The sequence below is a fragment of the Balaenoptera borealis genome, assembly GCF_965194805.1.
Source record: "Balaenoptera borealis genome assembly, chromosome: 19".
NCBI lineage: Eukaryota > Metazoa > Chordata > Mammalia > Artiodactyla > Balaenopteridae > Balaenoptera > Balaenoptera borealis.
In genome coordinates, this window is record NC_138878.1 from 40,604,511 (window position 1) to 40,620,964 (window position 16,454).

Sequence of the window (16,454 nt, forward strand, 5' to 3'; positions counted from 1 at the left end):
TGGTGGAAACCTGTGGCTTGGCAACATGACTGAGGTTTGTTTCTGGAACCCTGTTCCCTGGGAACATGAGTGAGTTTTGCTTCTGGACACCTTTCTCCTGGGAACATGACTGTGGTTTGATTGTGGAATCCTGTGGCCTGCGAACATGACTGAGGTTTGATTCTGGAACCATGTGTCCTGGGAATATGACTGAGCTTTGATTCTGGAAATCTGTGGCCTGGGAACATGACATCTGTTTAGATTATGGAATACTGTGCCCTGGGAACCTGACTGAAAGCTTGGTTTTGGAATCCTGTGGACTGGGAATTTGACTGAGGTTTGATTCTGGAAACATGTGGCCTGGGAATATGACTGTGGTTTGATTCTGGAAACCATTGGCCTGTGAACATGACTGATGTTAGATTGTGGAATCTTGGGGCCTGGGAACATGACTTCACTTTGGATTCTGGTACCCTGTTGCCTGGGAACATGAAATCGGTTTGATTGTGGAAACCTGTGATCTGGGAATATGACTGAGGTTTGATGGTGGTACCCTATGGTCTGGCAAAATGACTGAGGTTTGATTCTGGATCCCTGTGGCCTGGGATCATGACTGAGGCATGATTCTGGAATCCTGTAGCCTGGGAACATGACATCTGTTTAGATTGTGGAATACTGTGCCCTGGGAATCTGACTGAGGCTTTGTTCTGGAACCCTGTGGACTGGGAACATGACTGACGTTTTATTCTGGAACCCTGTAGCCTGCGAACATAACTGAGGATTGATTCTGGAACCCTGTGGCCGGGGAACATGACATCAGTGGATTCTGGAACCCTGTGGCCCGGGAACATGAGAATGGTTTGATTCTGGAACCCTGTGCCTTGGGAATATGTCTGAGGTTTGATGGTGGAAACCTGTGGCCTGGCAACATGACTGAGGTTTGTTTCTGGAACCCTGTTCCCAGGGAACATGAGTGAGTTTTGCTTCTGGACATCTTTGTCCTGGGAACAGGACTGTGGTTTGATTCTGGATCCATGTGTCCTGGGAATATGACTGTGGTTTGATTCTGGAAATCTGTGGCCTGGGAACTTGACTGAGGTTTGATGGCAGAAATCTGTGGACTGGCAACATGACTGAGGTTTGATTGTAGAACCCTGTGCCCTGGAAACATGACTGCCACCTGATACTTGAAACCCATGGCCTGGGAACTTGACATTGGTTTGATTCTGGAACCCTGTGGCCAGGGAACATGACTGAGGCGAGATTCTGGAATCCTGTGCCCTGGAAACATGACTGTGGCTTGGTACTGGAAACCCATGGCCTAGGAATTTGACATTGGTTTGATTCTGGAACCCTGTGGCCTGGGAAAATGACTGAGGTTTGATTCTGGAACCATGTGTCCTGGGAATATGACTGAGGTTTGATTCTGGAAATCTGTGGCCTGGGAACTTGACTGAGGTTTGATGGCAGAAACCTGTGGACTGGCAACATGACTGAGGTTTGATTGTAGAACCCTGTGCCATGGAAACATGACTGCGGCCTGGTACTGGAAACCCATGGCCTGGGAACTTGACATTGGTTTGATTCTGGAACCCTGTGGCCTGGGAACATGACTGAGGCGTGATTCTGGAAACCTGCGGCCTGGGAACATGACATCTGTTTAGATTGTGGAATACTGTGCCCTGGGAACCTGACTGAAGGCTTGGTTCTGGAATCCTGTGGACTGGGAACATGACTCAGGATTGATTCTGAGACCATGTGGCCTGGGTATATGACTGTGGTTTGATTCTGGAAGCCATTGGCCTGGGAACATGACTGATGTTAGATTGTGTAATCCTGTGGCCTGGAAACATGACATCGTTTTGGATTCTGGTACCATGTTGCCTGGGAACATGAAATCGGTTTGATTGTGGAAACCTGTGGTCTGGGAATATGACTGAGGTTTGATGGTGGTACCCTATGGCCTGGCAACATGACTGAGGTTTGATTCTGGATCCCTGTGGCCAGGGAACATGACTAAGGCGTGATTTTGCAAACCTGTGGCCTGGGAACATGACATCTGTTTAGATTGTGGAATACTGTGCCCTGGGAACCTGACTGAGGCTTGGTTCTGGAACCCTGTGGACTGGGAACATGACTGAGGTTTTATTCTGGAACCCTGTAGCCTGGGAACATAACTGAGGATTGATTCTGGAACCCTGTGGCCGGGGAACATGACATCAGTGGATTCTGGAACCCTGTGGCCTGGGAACATGAGAACGGTTTGATTCTAGAACCCTGTGGCCTGGGAACAAGTCTGAGGTTTGATGGTGGACACCTGTGGTTTGGCAACATGACTGAGGTTTGATTCTGGATCCCTGTGGCCTGGGATCATGACTGAGGCGTGATTCTGGAATCCTGTAGCCTGGGAACATGACATCTGTTTAGATTGTGGAATACTGTGCCCTGGGAATCTGACTGAGGCTTGGTTCTGGAACCCTGTGGACTGGGAATATGACTGACGTTTTATTCTGGAACCCTGTAGCCTGCGAACATAACTGAGGATTGATTCTGGAACCCTGTGGCCGGAGAACATGACATCAGTGGATTCTGGAACCCTGTGGCCCGGGAACATGAGAACGGTTTGATTCTGGAACCCTGTGCCTTGGGAATATGTCTGAGGTTTGATGGTGGAAACCTGTGGCCTGGCAACATGACTGAGGTTTGTTTCTGGAACCCTGTTCCCAGGGAACATGCGTGTGTTTTGCTTCTGGACATCTTTGTCCTGGGAACAGGACTGTGGTTTGATTCTGGATCCATGTGTCCTGGGAATATGACTGTGGTTTGATTCTGGAAATCTGTGGCCTGGGAACATGACTGAGGCGTGATTCTGGAAAAGTGTGGCCTGGGAATATGACTGAGGTTTGATTCTGGAAATCTGTGGCCTGGGTACTTGACTGAAGTTTGATGGCAGAAATCTGTGGACTGGCAACATTACTGAGGTTTGATTGTAGAACCCTGTGCCCTGGAAACATGACTGCGACCTGATACTTGAAACCCATGGCCTGGGAACTTGACATTGGTTTGATTCTGGAACCCTGTGGCCAGGAACAAGACTGAGGCGTGATTCTGGAATGCTGTGGCCTGCGAACATGACATCTGTTTAGATTGTGGAATACTGGGCCCTGGGAACCTGACTGAGGCTTGGTTCTGGAACCCTGTGGACTGGGAACATGACTGAGGTTTTATTCTGGAATCCTGTGGCCTGGGAACATGACATCAGTGGATTCTGGAACCCTGTGACCGGGGAACATGACATCAGTGGATTCTGGAACCCTGTGGCTTGGGAATATATCTGAGGTTTGATGGTGGAAACCTGTGGCCTGGCAACATGACTGAGGTTTGTTTTTGGAACCCTGTTCCTTGGGAACATGAGTGAGGTTGGCTTCTGGACACCTTTCTCCTGGGAACATGACTGTGGTTTGATTGTGGAATCCTGTGGCCTGCGAACATGACTGAGGTTTGATTCTGGAACCATGTGTCATGGGAATATGACTGAGGTTTGATTCTGGAAATCTGTGGCCAGGGAACTTGACTGAGGTTTGATGGCAGAAACTTGTGGACTGGCAACATGACTGAGGTTTGATTGTAGAACCCTGTGCCCTGGAAACATGACTGCGACCTGATACTTGAAACCCATGGCCTGGGAACTTGACATTGGTTTGATTCTGGAACCCTGTTGCCAGGAACAAGACTGAGGCGTGATTCTGGAATGCTGCGCCCTGGGAACATGACATCTGTTTAGATTGTGGAATACTGGGCCCTGGGAACCTGACTGAGGCTTGGTTCTGGAACCCTGTGGACAGGGAACATGACTGAGATTTTATTCTGGAATCCTGTGGCCTGGGGACATAACATCAGTGGATTCTGGAACCCTGTGGCCGGGGAACATGTCATCAGTGGATTCTGGAACCCTGTAGCCTGGGAACATGACAAAGGTTTGATTCTGGAACACTGTGGCTTGGGAATATGACTGAGGTTTGATCGTGGAAACCTGTGGCTTGGCAACATGACTGAGGTTTGTTTCTGGAACCCTGTTCCCTGGGAACATGAGTGAGGTTTGCTTCTGGACACCTTTCTCCTCGGAACATGACTGTGGTTTGATTGTGGAATCCTGTGTCCTGCGAACATGACTGAGGTTTGATTCTGGAACCATGTGTCCTGGGAATAAGACTGAGCTTTGATTCTGGAAATCTGTGGCCTGGGAACTTGACTGAGGTTTGATGGCAGAAACCTGTGGACTGGCAACATGACTGAGGTTTGATTGTAGAACCCTGTGCCCTGGAAACATGACTGCGACCTGATACTTGAAACCCATGGCCTGGGAACTTGACATTGGTTTTATTCTGGAACCCTGTGGCCAGGGAACATGACTGAGGCGAGATTCTGGAATCCTGTGCCCTGGAAACATGACTGTGGCTTGGTAGTGGAAACCCATGGCCTAGGAATTTGACATTGGTTTGATTCTGGAACCCTATGGCCTGGGAACATGACTGAGGCGTGATTCTGGAAACCTGTGGCCTGGGAACATGACATCTGTTTAGATTGTGGAATACTGTGCTCTGGGAACCTGACTGTGGCCTGGTAGTGGAAACCCATGGCCTAGGAAATTGACATTGGTTTAATTCTGGAACCCTGTGGCCCGGGAACATGACTGAGGTTTGATTCTGGAACCATGTGTCCTGGGAATATGACTGAGGTTTGATTCTGGAAATCTGTGGCCTGGGAACTTGACTGAGGTTTGATGGCAGAAACCTGTGGACTGGCAACATGACTGAGGTGTGATTGTAGAACCCTGTGCCATGGAAACATGACTGCGGCCTGGTACTGGAAACCCATGGCCTAGGAACTTGACATTGGTTTGATTCTGGAACCCTGTGGCCTGGGAACATGACTGAGGCGTGATTTTGGAAACCTGCGGCCTGGGAACTTGACATCTGTTTAAATTGTGGAATACTGTGCCAAGGGAACCTGACTGAAGGCTTGGTTCTGGATTCCTGTGGACTGGGAACATGACTCAGGATTGATTCTGGGACCATGTGGCCTGGGTATATGACTGTGGATTGATTCTGGAAGCCATTGGCCTAGGAACATGACTGATGTTAGATTGTGTAATCCTGTGGCCTGGAAACATGACATCGGTTTGGATTCTGGTACGATGTTGCCTGGGAACATGAAATCGGTTTGGTTGTGGAAACTTGTGGTCTGGGAATATGATTGAGGTTTGATGGTGGTAGCCTATGGCCTGGCAACATGACTGAGGTTTGATTCTGTATCCCTGTGGCCAGGGAACATGACTGAGGCATGATTTTGGAAACCTGTGGCCTGGGAACATGACATCTGTTTAGATTGTGGAATACTGTGCCCTGGGAACCTGACTGAGGCTTGGTTCTGGAACCCTGTGGACTGGGAACATGACTGAGCTTTTATTCTGGAACCCTGTAGCTTGGGAACATAACTGAGGATTGATTCTGGGACCCTGTGGCAGGGAACATGACATCAGTCGATTCTGGAACCCTGTGGCCTGGGAACATGAGAACGGTTTGATTCTGGAACCCTGTGCCTTGGGAATATGTCTGAGGTTTGATGGTGGAAACCTGTGGCCTGGCAACATGACTGAGGTTTGTTTCTGGAACCCTGTTCCCTGGGAACATGACTGAGTTTTGCTTCTGGACATCTTTGTACTGGGAACATGACTGTGGTTTGTTTCTGGATCCATGTGTCCTGGGAATATGACTGAGGTTTGATTCTGGAAATCTGTGGCCTGGGAACTTGACTGAGGTTTGATGGCAGAAATCTGTGGACTGGCAACATGACTGAGGTTTGATTGTAGAATCCTGTGCCCTGGAAACATGAATGCGACCTGACACTTGAAACCCATGGCCTGGGAACTTGACAATGGTTTGATTCTGGAACCCTGTGGCCAGGAACAACACTGAATCGTGATTCTGGAATCATGTGGCCTGGGAACGTGACATCTGTTTAGATTGTGGAATACTGGGCCCTGGGAACCGGACTGAGGCTTGGTTCTGGAACCCTGTGGACTGGGAACATGACTGAGGTTTTATTCTGGAACCCTGTAGCCTGGGAACATGACATCAGTGCATTCTGGAAACCTGTTGCCTGGGAACATGAGAATGGTTTGATTCTGGAACCCTGTCGCCTGGGAAAATGGCTGAGGCGTGATTCTGGAAAACTGTGTCCTGGGAATATGACTGAGGTTTGATTCTGGAAATCTGTGGCCTGGGAACTTGACTGAGGTTTGATGGCAGAAACCTGTGGCTTGGCAACATGACTGAGGTTTGTTTCTGGAACCCTGTTCCCTGGGAACATGCCTGAGGTTTGATTCTGGACACCTTTGTCCTGGGATCATGACTGTGGTTTGATTGTGGAACCATGGGTCCTGCAAACATGACTGAGGTTTGATTCTGGAACCATGTGTCCTGGGAATATGACTGAGGTTTGATTCTGGAAATCGGTGGCCTGGGAACTTGACTGAGGTTTGATGGCAGAAACCTGTGGACTGGCAACATGACTGAGGTTTGATTGTAGAACCCTGTGCCCTGGAAACATGACTGTGGCCTGGTAGTGGAAACCCATGGCCTAGGAATTTGACATTGGTTTCATTCTGGAACCCTGTGACCTGGGAACAAGACTGAGGCGTGATTCTGGAAAACTGTGGCCTGGGAATATGACTGAGGTTTGATTCTGGAAATCTGTGGCCTGGGAACTTGACTGAGGTTTGATGGAAGAAATTTGTGGACTGGCAAAATTACTGAGGTTTGATTGTAGAACCCTGTGCCCTGGAAACATGACTGCGACCTGATACTTGAAACACATGGCCTGGGAACATGACATTGGTTTGATTCTGGAACCCTGTGGCCAGGAACAAGACCGAGGCGTGATTCTGGAATCATGTTGCCTGGGAACATGACATCTGTTTAGATTGTGGAATCCTGGGCCCTGGGTACCTGACTGAGGCTTGGTTCTGGAACCCTGTGGACTGGGAATATGACTGAGGTTTTATTCTGGAATCCTGTGGCCTGGGAACTTGACATCAGTGTATTCTGGAACCCTGTTGCCGGGGAACATGAGAATGGTTTGATTCTGGAACCCTGTGACCTGGGAATATGTCTGAGGTTTGATTGTGGAAACCTGTGGCTTGGCAACATGACTGAGGTTTGTTACTGGAACCCTGTTCCCTAGGAACATGACTGAGGTTTGATTCTGGACAAGTTTGTCCTGGGAACATGACTGTGTTTTGATTGTGGAACCATGGGTCCTGCAAACATGACTGAGGTTTGATTCTGGAACCATGTGTCCTGGGAATATGACTGAGGTTTGATTCTGGAAATCAGTGGCCTGGGAACTTGACTGAGGTTTGATGGCAGAAACCTGTGGACTGGCAACATGACTGAGGTTTGATTGTAGAACCCTGTGTCCTGGAAACATGACTGTGGCCTGGTAGTGGAAACCCATGGCCTAGGAATTTGACATTGGTTTGATTCTGGAACCCTGTGGCCTGGGAACATGACTGAGGCGTGATTCTGGAAAACTGTGGCCTGGGACTATGACTGAGGTTTGATTCTGGAAATCTGTGGCCTGGGAACTTGACTGAGATTTGATGGCAGAAATCTGTGGACTGGCAACATGACTGAGGTTTGATTGTAGAACCCTGTGCCCTGGAAACATGACTGCGACCTGATACTTGAAACCCATGGCCTGGGAACTTGACATTGGTTTGATTCTGGAACCCTGTGGCCAGGAACAACACTGAATCGTGATTCTGGAATCATGTGGCCTGGGAACATGACATCTGTTTAGATTGTGGAATACTGGGCCCTGGGAACCGGACTGAGGCTTGATTCTGGAACCCTGTGGACTGGGAACATGACTGAGGTTTTATTCTGGAACCCTGTGGCCTGGGAACATGACATCAGTGCATTCTGGAACCCTGTTGCCTGGGAACATGAGAATGGTTTGATTCTGGAACCCTGTGGCCCGGGAACATGACTGAGGCGTGATTCTGGAAAACTGTGGCCTGGGAATATGACTGAGGTTTGATTCTGGAAATCTGTGGCCTGGGAACTTGACTGAGGTTTGATGGCAGAAACCTGTGGCTTGGCAACATGACTGAGGTTTGTTTCTGGAACCCTGTTCCCTGGGAACATGCCTGAGGTTTGATTCTGGACACCTTTGTGCTGGGAACATGACTGTGGTTTGATTGTGGAACCATGGGTCCTGCAAACATGACTGAGGTTTGATTCTGGAACCATGTGTCCTGGGAATATGACTGAGGTTTGATTCTGGAAATCTGTGGCCTGGGAACTTGACTGAGGTTTGATGGCAGAAACCTGTGGACTGGCAACATGACTGAGGTTTGATTGTAGAACCCTGTGCCCTGGAAACATGACTGTGGCCTGGTAGTGGAAACCCATGGCCTAGGAATTTGACATTGGTTTCATTCTGGAACCCTGTGGCCTGGGAACAAGACTGAGGCGTGATTCTGGAAAACTGTGGCCTGGGAATATGACTGAGGTTTGATTCTGGAAATCTGTGGCCTGGGAACTTGACTGAGGTTTGATGGAAGAAATTTGTGGACTGGCAAAATTACTGAGGTTTGATTGTGGAACCCTGTGCCCTGGAAACATGACTGCGACCTGATACTTGAAACCCATGGCCTGGGAACATGACATTGGTTTGATTCTGGAACCCTGTGGCCAGGAACAAGACCGAGGCGTGATTCTGGAATCCTGTTGCCTGGGAACATGACATCTGTTTAGATTGTGGAATACTGGGCCCTGGGTACCTGACTGACGCTTGGTTCTGGAACCCTGGGGACTGGGAACATGACTGAGGTTTTATTCTGGAATCCTGTGGCCTGGGAACTTGACATCAGTGTATTCTGGAACCCTGTTGCCGGGAAACATGAGAATGGTTTGATTCCGGAACCCTGTGACCTGGGAATATGTCTGAGGTTTGATTGTGGAAACCTGTGGCTTGGCAACATGACTGAGGTTTGTTACTGGAACCCTGTTCCCTGGGAACATGACTGAGGTTTGATTCTGGACAAGTTTGTCCTGGGAACATGACTGTGTTTTGATTGTGGAACCATGGGTTCTGCAAACATGACTGAGGTTTGATTCTGGAACCATGTGTCCTGGGAATATGACTGAGGTTTGATTCTGGAAATCTGTGGCCTGGGAACTTGACTGAGGTTTGATGGCAGAAACCTGTGGACTGGCAACATGACTGAGGTTTGATTGTAGAACCCTGTGCCCTGGAAACATGACTGTGGCCTGGTAGTGGAAACCCATGGCCTAGGAATTTGACATTGGTTTGATTCTGGAACCCTGTGGCCTGGGAACATGAGTGAGGCGTGATTCTGGAAAACTGTGTCCTGGGACTATGACTGAGGTTTGATTCTGGAAATCTGTGGCCTGGGAACTTGACTGAGATTTGATGGCAGAAATCTGTGGACTGGCAACATGACTGAGGTTTGATTGTAGAACCCTGTGCCCTGGAAACATGACTGCGCCCTGATACTTGAAACCCATGGCCTGGGAACTTGACATTGGTTTGATTCTGGAACCCTGTGGCCAGGAACAACACTGAATCGTGTTTCTGGAATCATGTGGCCTGGGAACATGGCATCTGTTTAGATTGTGGAATACTGGGCCCTGGGAACCGGACTGAGGCTTGGTTCTGGAACCCTGTGGACTGGGAACATGACTGAGGTTTTATTCTGGAACCCCGTGGCCTGGGAACATGACATCAGTGCATTCTGGAACCCTGTTGCCTGGGAACATGAGAATGGTTTGATTCTGGAACCCTGTGGCCTGGGAACATGACTGAGGCGTGATTCTGGAAAACTGTGGCCTGGGAATATGACTGAGGTTTGATTCTGGAAATCTGTGGCCTGGGAACTTGACTGAGGTTTGATGGCAGAAACTTGTGGCTTGGCAACATGACTGAGGTTTGTTTCTGGAACCCTGTTCCCTGGGAACATGCCTGAGGTTTGATTCTGGACTCCTTTGTCCTGGGAATATGACTGAGGTTTGATTCTGGAAATCTGTGGCCTGGGAACTTGACTGAGGTTTGATGGCAGAAACCTGTGGACTGGAAACATGACAGAGGTTTGATTGTAGAACCCTGTGCCCTGGAAACATGACTGTGGCCTGGTAGTGGAAACCCATGGCCTAGGAATTTAACATTGGTTTCATTCTGGAACCCTGTGGCCTGGGAACATGAATGAGGCGTGATTCTGGAAAACTGTGGCCTGGGAATATGACTGAGGTTTGATTCTGGAAATCTGCGGCCTGGGAACTTGACTGAGGTTTGATGGAAGAAATTTGTGGACTGGCAAAATTACTGAGGTTTGATTGTAGAACCCTGTGCCCTGGAAACATGACTGCGACCTGATACTTGAAACCCATGGCCTGGGAACATGACATTGGTTTGATTCTGGGACCCTGTGGCCAGGAACAAGACCGAGGCGTGATTCTGGAATCCTGTTGCCTGGGAACATGACATCTGTTTAGATTGTGGAATACTGGGCCCTGGGTACCTGACTGAGGCTTGGTTCTGGAACCCTGTGGACTGGGAACATGACTGAGGTTTTATTCTGGAATCCTGTGGCCTGGGAACTTGACATCAGTGTATTCTGGAACCCTGTTGCCGGGGAACATGAGAATGGTTTGATTCTGGAACCCTGTGACCTGGGAATATGTCTGAGGTTTGATTGTGGAAACCTGTGGCTTGGCAACATGACTGAGGTTTGTTACTGGAACCCTGTTCCCTGGGAACATGCCTGAGGTTTGATTCTGGACCCCTTTGTCCTGGGATCATGACTGTGGTTTGATTGTGGAACCATGGGTCCTGCAAACATGACTGAGGTTTGATTCTGGAACCATGTGTCCTGGGAATATGACTGAGGTTTGATTCTGGAAATCTGTGGCCTGGGAACTTGACTGAGGTTTGATGGCAGAAACCTGTGGACTGGCAACATGACTGAGGTTTGATTGTAGAACCCTGTGCCCTGGAAACATGACTGTGGCCTGGTAGTGGAAACCCATGGCCTAGGAATTTGACATTGGTTTGATTCTGGAACCCTGTGGCCTGGGAACATGAGTGAGGCGTGATTCTGGAAAACTGTGTCCTGGGACTATGACTGAGGTTTGATTCTGGAAATCTGTGGCCTGGGAACTTGACTGAGATTTGATGGCAGAAATCTGTGGACTGGCAACATGACTGAGGTTTGATTGTAGAACCCTGTGCCCTGGAAACATGACTGCGACCTGATACTTGAAACCCATGGCCTGGGAACTTGACATTGGTTTGATTCTGGAACCCTGTGGCCAGGAACAACACTGAATCGTGTTTCTGGAATCATGTGGCCTGGGAACATGGCATCTGTTTAGATTGTGGAATACTGGGCCCTGGGAACCGGACTGAGGCTTGGTTCTGGAACCCTGTGGACTGGGAACATGACTGAGGTTTTATTCTGGAACCCTGTGGCCTGGGAACATGACATCAGTGCATTCTGGAACCCTGTTGCCTGGGAACATGAGAATGGTTTGATTCTGGAACCCTGTGGCCTGGGAACATGACTGAGGCGTGATTCTGGAAAACTGTGGCCTGGGAATATGACTGAGGTTTGATTCTGGAAATATGTGGCCTGGGAACTTGACTGAGGTTTGATGGCAGAAACTTGTGGCTTGGCAACATGACTGAGGTTTGTTTCTGGAACCCTGTTCCCTGGGAACATGCCTGAGGTTTGATTCTGGACTCCTTTGTCCTGGGAATATGACTGAGGTTTGATTCTGGAAATCTGTGGCCTGGGAACTTGACTGAGGTTTGATGGCAGAAACCTGTGGACTGGAAACATGACAGAGGTTTGATTGTAGAACCCTGTGCCCTGGAAACATGACTGTGGCCTGGTAGTGGAAACCCATGGCCTAGGAATTTAACATTGGTTTCATTCTGGAACCCTGTGGCCTGGGAATATGACTGAGGCGTGATTCTGGAAAACTGTGGCCTGGGAATATGACTGAGGTTTGATTCTGGAAATCTGTGGCCTGGGAACTTGACTGAGGTTTGATGGCAGAAACCTGTGGACTGGAAACATGACAGAGGTCTGATTGTAGAACCCTGTGCGCTGGAAACATGACTGTGGCCTGGTAGTGGAAACCCATGGCCTAGGAATTTGACATTGGTTAGATTCTGGAACCCTGTGGCCTGGGAACATGACTGAGGCGTGATTCTGGAAAACTGTGGCCTGGGAATATGACTGAGGTTTGATTCTGGAAATCTGTGGCCTGGGAACTTGACTGAGGTTTGATGGAAGAAATTTGTGGACTGGCAAAATTACTGAGGTTTGATTGTAGAACCCTGTGCCCTGGAAACATGACTGCGACCTGATACTTGAAACCCATGGCCTGGGAACATGACATTGGTTTGATTCTGGAACCCTGTGGCCAGGAACAAGACCGAGGCGTGATTCTGGAATCCTGTTGCCTGGGAACATGAAATCTGTTTAGATTGTGGAATACTGGGCCCTGGGTACCTGACTGAGGCTTGGTTCTGGAACCCTGTGGACTGGGAACATGACTGAGGTTTTATTCTGGAATCCTGTGGCCTGGGAACTTGACATCAGTGTATTCTGGAACCCTGTTGCCGGGGAACATGAGAATGGTTTGATTCCGGAACCCTGTGACCTGGGAATATGTCTGAGGTTTGATTGTGGAAACCTGTGGCTTGGCAACATGACTGAGGTTTGTTACTGGAACCCTGTTCCCTGGGAACATGCCTGAGGTTTGATTCTGGACCCCTCTGTCCTGGGATCATGACTGTGGTTTGATTGTGGAACCATGGGTCCTGCAAACATGACTGAGGTTTGATTCTGGAACCATGTGTCCTGGGAATATGACTGAGGTTTGATTCTGGAAATCTGTGGCCTGGGAACTTGACTGAGGTTTGATGGCAGAAACCTGTGGACTGGCAACATGACTGAGGTTTGATTGTAGAACCCTGTGCCCTGGAAACATGACTGTGGCCTGGTAGTGGAAACCCATGGCCTAGGAATTTGACATTGGTTTCATTCTGGAACCCTGTGGCCTGGGAACATGACTGAGGCGTGATTCTGGAAAACTGGCCTGGGAATATGACTGAGGTTTGATTCTGGAAATCTGTGGCCTGGGAACTTGACTGAGGTTTGATGGAAGAAATTTGTGGACTGGCAAAATTACTGAGGTTTGATTGTGGAACCCTGTGCCCTGGAAACATGACTGCGACCTGATACTTGAAACCCATGGCCTGGGAACATGACATTGGTTTGATTCTGGAACCCTGTGGCCAGGAACAAGACCGAGGCGTGATTCTGGAATCCTGTTGCCTGGGAACATGACATCTGTTTAGATTGTGGAATACTGGGCCCTGGGAACCTGACTGAGGCTTTGTTCTGGAACCCTGTGGACTGGGAACATGACTGAGGTTTTATTCTGGAATCCTGTGGCCTGGGAACTTGACATCAGTGTATTTTGGAACCCTGTTGCCTGGGTACATGAGAATGGTTTGATTCCGGAACCCTGTGACCTGGGAATATGTCTGAGGTTTGATTGTGGAAACCTGTGGCTTGGCAACATGACTGAGGTTTGTTACTGGAACCCTGTTCCCTGGGAACATGACTGAGGTTTGATTCTGGACAAGTTTGTCCTGGGAACATGACTGTGTTTTGATAGTGGAATCATGGGTCCTGAAAACATGACTGAGGTTTGATTCTGGAACCGTGTGTCCTGGGAATATGACTGAGGTTTGATTCTGGAAATCTGTGGCCTGGGAACTTGACTGAGGTTTGATGGCAGAAACCTGTGGACTGGCAACATGACTGAGGTTTGATTGTAGAACCCTGTGCCCTGGAAAGATGACTGTGGCCTGGTAGTGGAAACCCATGGCCTAGGAATTTGACATTGGTTTGATTCTGGAACCCTGTGGCCTGGGAACATGACTGAGGTGTGATTCTGGAAAAGTGTGGCCTGGGAATATGACTGAGGTTTGATTCTGGAAATCTGTGGCCTGGGAACTTGACTGAGGTTTGATGGCAGAAACCTGTGTACTGGCAACATGACTGAGGTTTGATTGTAGAACCCTGTACCCTGGAAACATGACTGCGACCTGATACTTGAAACCCATGGCTTGGGAACTTGACATTGGTTTGATTCTGGAACCCTGTGGCCAGCAATAACAATGAGGCATGATTCTGGAATCATGTGGCCTGGGAACATGACATCTGTTTAGATTGTGGAATACTGGGCCCTGGGAACCGGACTGAGGCTTGGTTCTGGAACCCTGTGGACTGGGAACATGACTGAGGTTTTATTCTGGAACCCTGTGGCTTGGGAACATGACATCAGTGCATTCTGGAACCCTGTTGCCTGGGAACATGAGAATGGTTTGATTCTGGAACCCTGTGGCCTGGGAACATGACTGAGGCGTGATTCTGGAAAACTGTGGCCTGGGAATATGACTGAGGTTTGATTCTGGAAATCTGTGGCCTGGGAACTTGACTGAGGTTTGATGGAAGAAATTTGTGGACTGGCAAAATTACTGAGGTTTGATTGTAGAACCCTGTGCCCTGGAAACATGACTGCGACCTGATACTTGAAACCCATGGCCTGGGAACATGACATTGGTTTGATTCTGGAACCCTGTGGCCAGGAACAAGACCGAGGCGTGATTCTGGAATCCTGTTGCCTGGGAACATGACATCTGTTTAGATTGTGGAATACTGGGCCCTGGGTACCTGACTGACGCTTTGTTCTGGAACCCTGTGGACTGGGAACATGACTGAGGTTTTATTCTGGAATCCTGTGGCCTGGGAACTTGACATCAGTGTATTCTGGAACCCTGTTGCCGGGGAACATGAGAATGGTTTGATTCTGGAACCCTGTGACCTGGGAATATATCTGAGGTTTGATTGTGGAAACCTGTGGCTTGGCAACATGACTGAGGTTTGTTACTGGAACCCTGTTCCCTGGGAACATGCCTGAGGTTTGATTCTGGACCCCTTTGTCCTGGGATCATGACTGTGGTTTGATTGTGGAACCATGGGTCCTGCAAACATGACTGAGGTTTGATTCTGGAACCATGTGTCCTGGGAATATGACTGAGGTTTGATTCTGGAAATCTGTGGCCTGGGAACTTGACTGAGGTTTGATGGCAGAAACCTGTGGACTGGCAACATGACTGAGGTTTGATTGTAGAACCCTGTGCCCTGGAAACATGACTGTGGCCTGGTAGTGGAAACCCATGGCCTAGGAATTTGACATTGGTTTCATTCTGGAACCCTGTGGCCTTGGAACATGACTGAGGCGTGATTCTGGAAAACTGTGGCCTGGGAATATGACTGAGGTTTGATTCTGGAAATCTGTGGCCTGGGAACTTGACTGAGGTTTGATGGAAGAAATTTGTGGACTGGCAAAATTACTGAGGTTTGATTCTGGAACCCTGTGCCCTGGAAACATGACTGCGACCTGATACTTGAAACCCATGGCCTGGGAACATGACATTGGTTTGATTCTGGAACCCTGTGGCCAGGAACAAGACCGAGGCGTGATTCTGTAATCATGTTGCCTGGGAACATGACATCTGTTTAGATTGTGGAATACTGGGCCCTGGGAACCTGACTGAGGCTTGGTTCTGGAACCCTGTGGACTGGGAACATGACTGAGGTTTTATTCTGGAATCCTGTGGCCTGGGAACTTGACATCAGTGTATTTTGGAACCCTGTTGCCTGGGTACATGAGAATGGTTTGATTCCGGAACCCTGTGACCTGGGAATATGTCTGAGGTTTGATTGTGGAAACCTGTGGCTTGGCAACATGACTGAGGTTTGTTACTGGAACCCTGTTCCCTGGGAACATGACTGAGGTTTGATTCTGGACAAGTTTGTCCTGGGAACATGACTGTGTTTTGATAGTGGAATCATGGGTCCTGAAAACATGACTGAGGTTTGATTCTGGAACCGTGTGTCCTGGGAATATGACTGAGGTTTGATTCTGGAAATCTGTGGCCTGGGAACTTGACTGAGGTTTGATGGCAGAAATCTGTGGACTGGCAACATGACTGAGGTTTGATTGTAGAACCCTGTGCCCTGGAAACATGACTGCCACCTGATACTTGAAACCCATGGCCTGGGAACTTGACATTGGTTTGATTCTGGAACCCTGTGGACTGGGAACATGACTCAGGATTGATTCTGAGACCATGTGGCCTGGGTATATGACTGTGGTTTGATTCTGGAAGCCATTGGCCTGGGAACATGACTGATGTTAGATTGTGTAATCCTGTGGCCTGGAAACATGACATCGGTTTGGATTCTGGTACCATGTTGCCTGGGAACATGAAATCGGTTTGATTGTGGAAACCTGTGGTCTGGG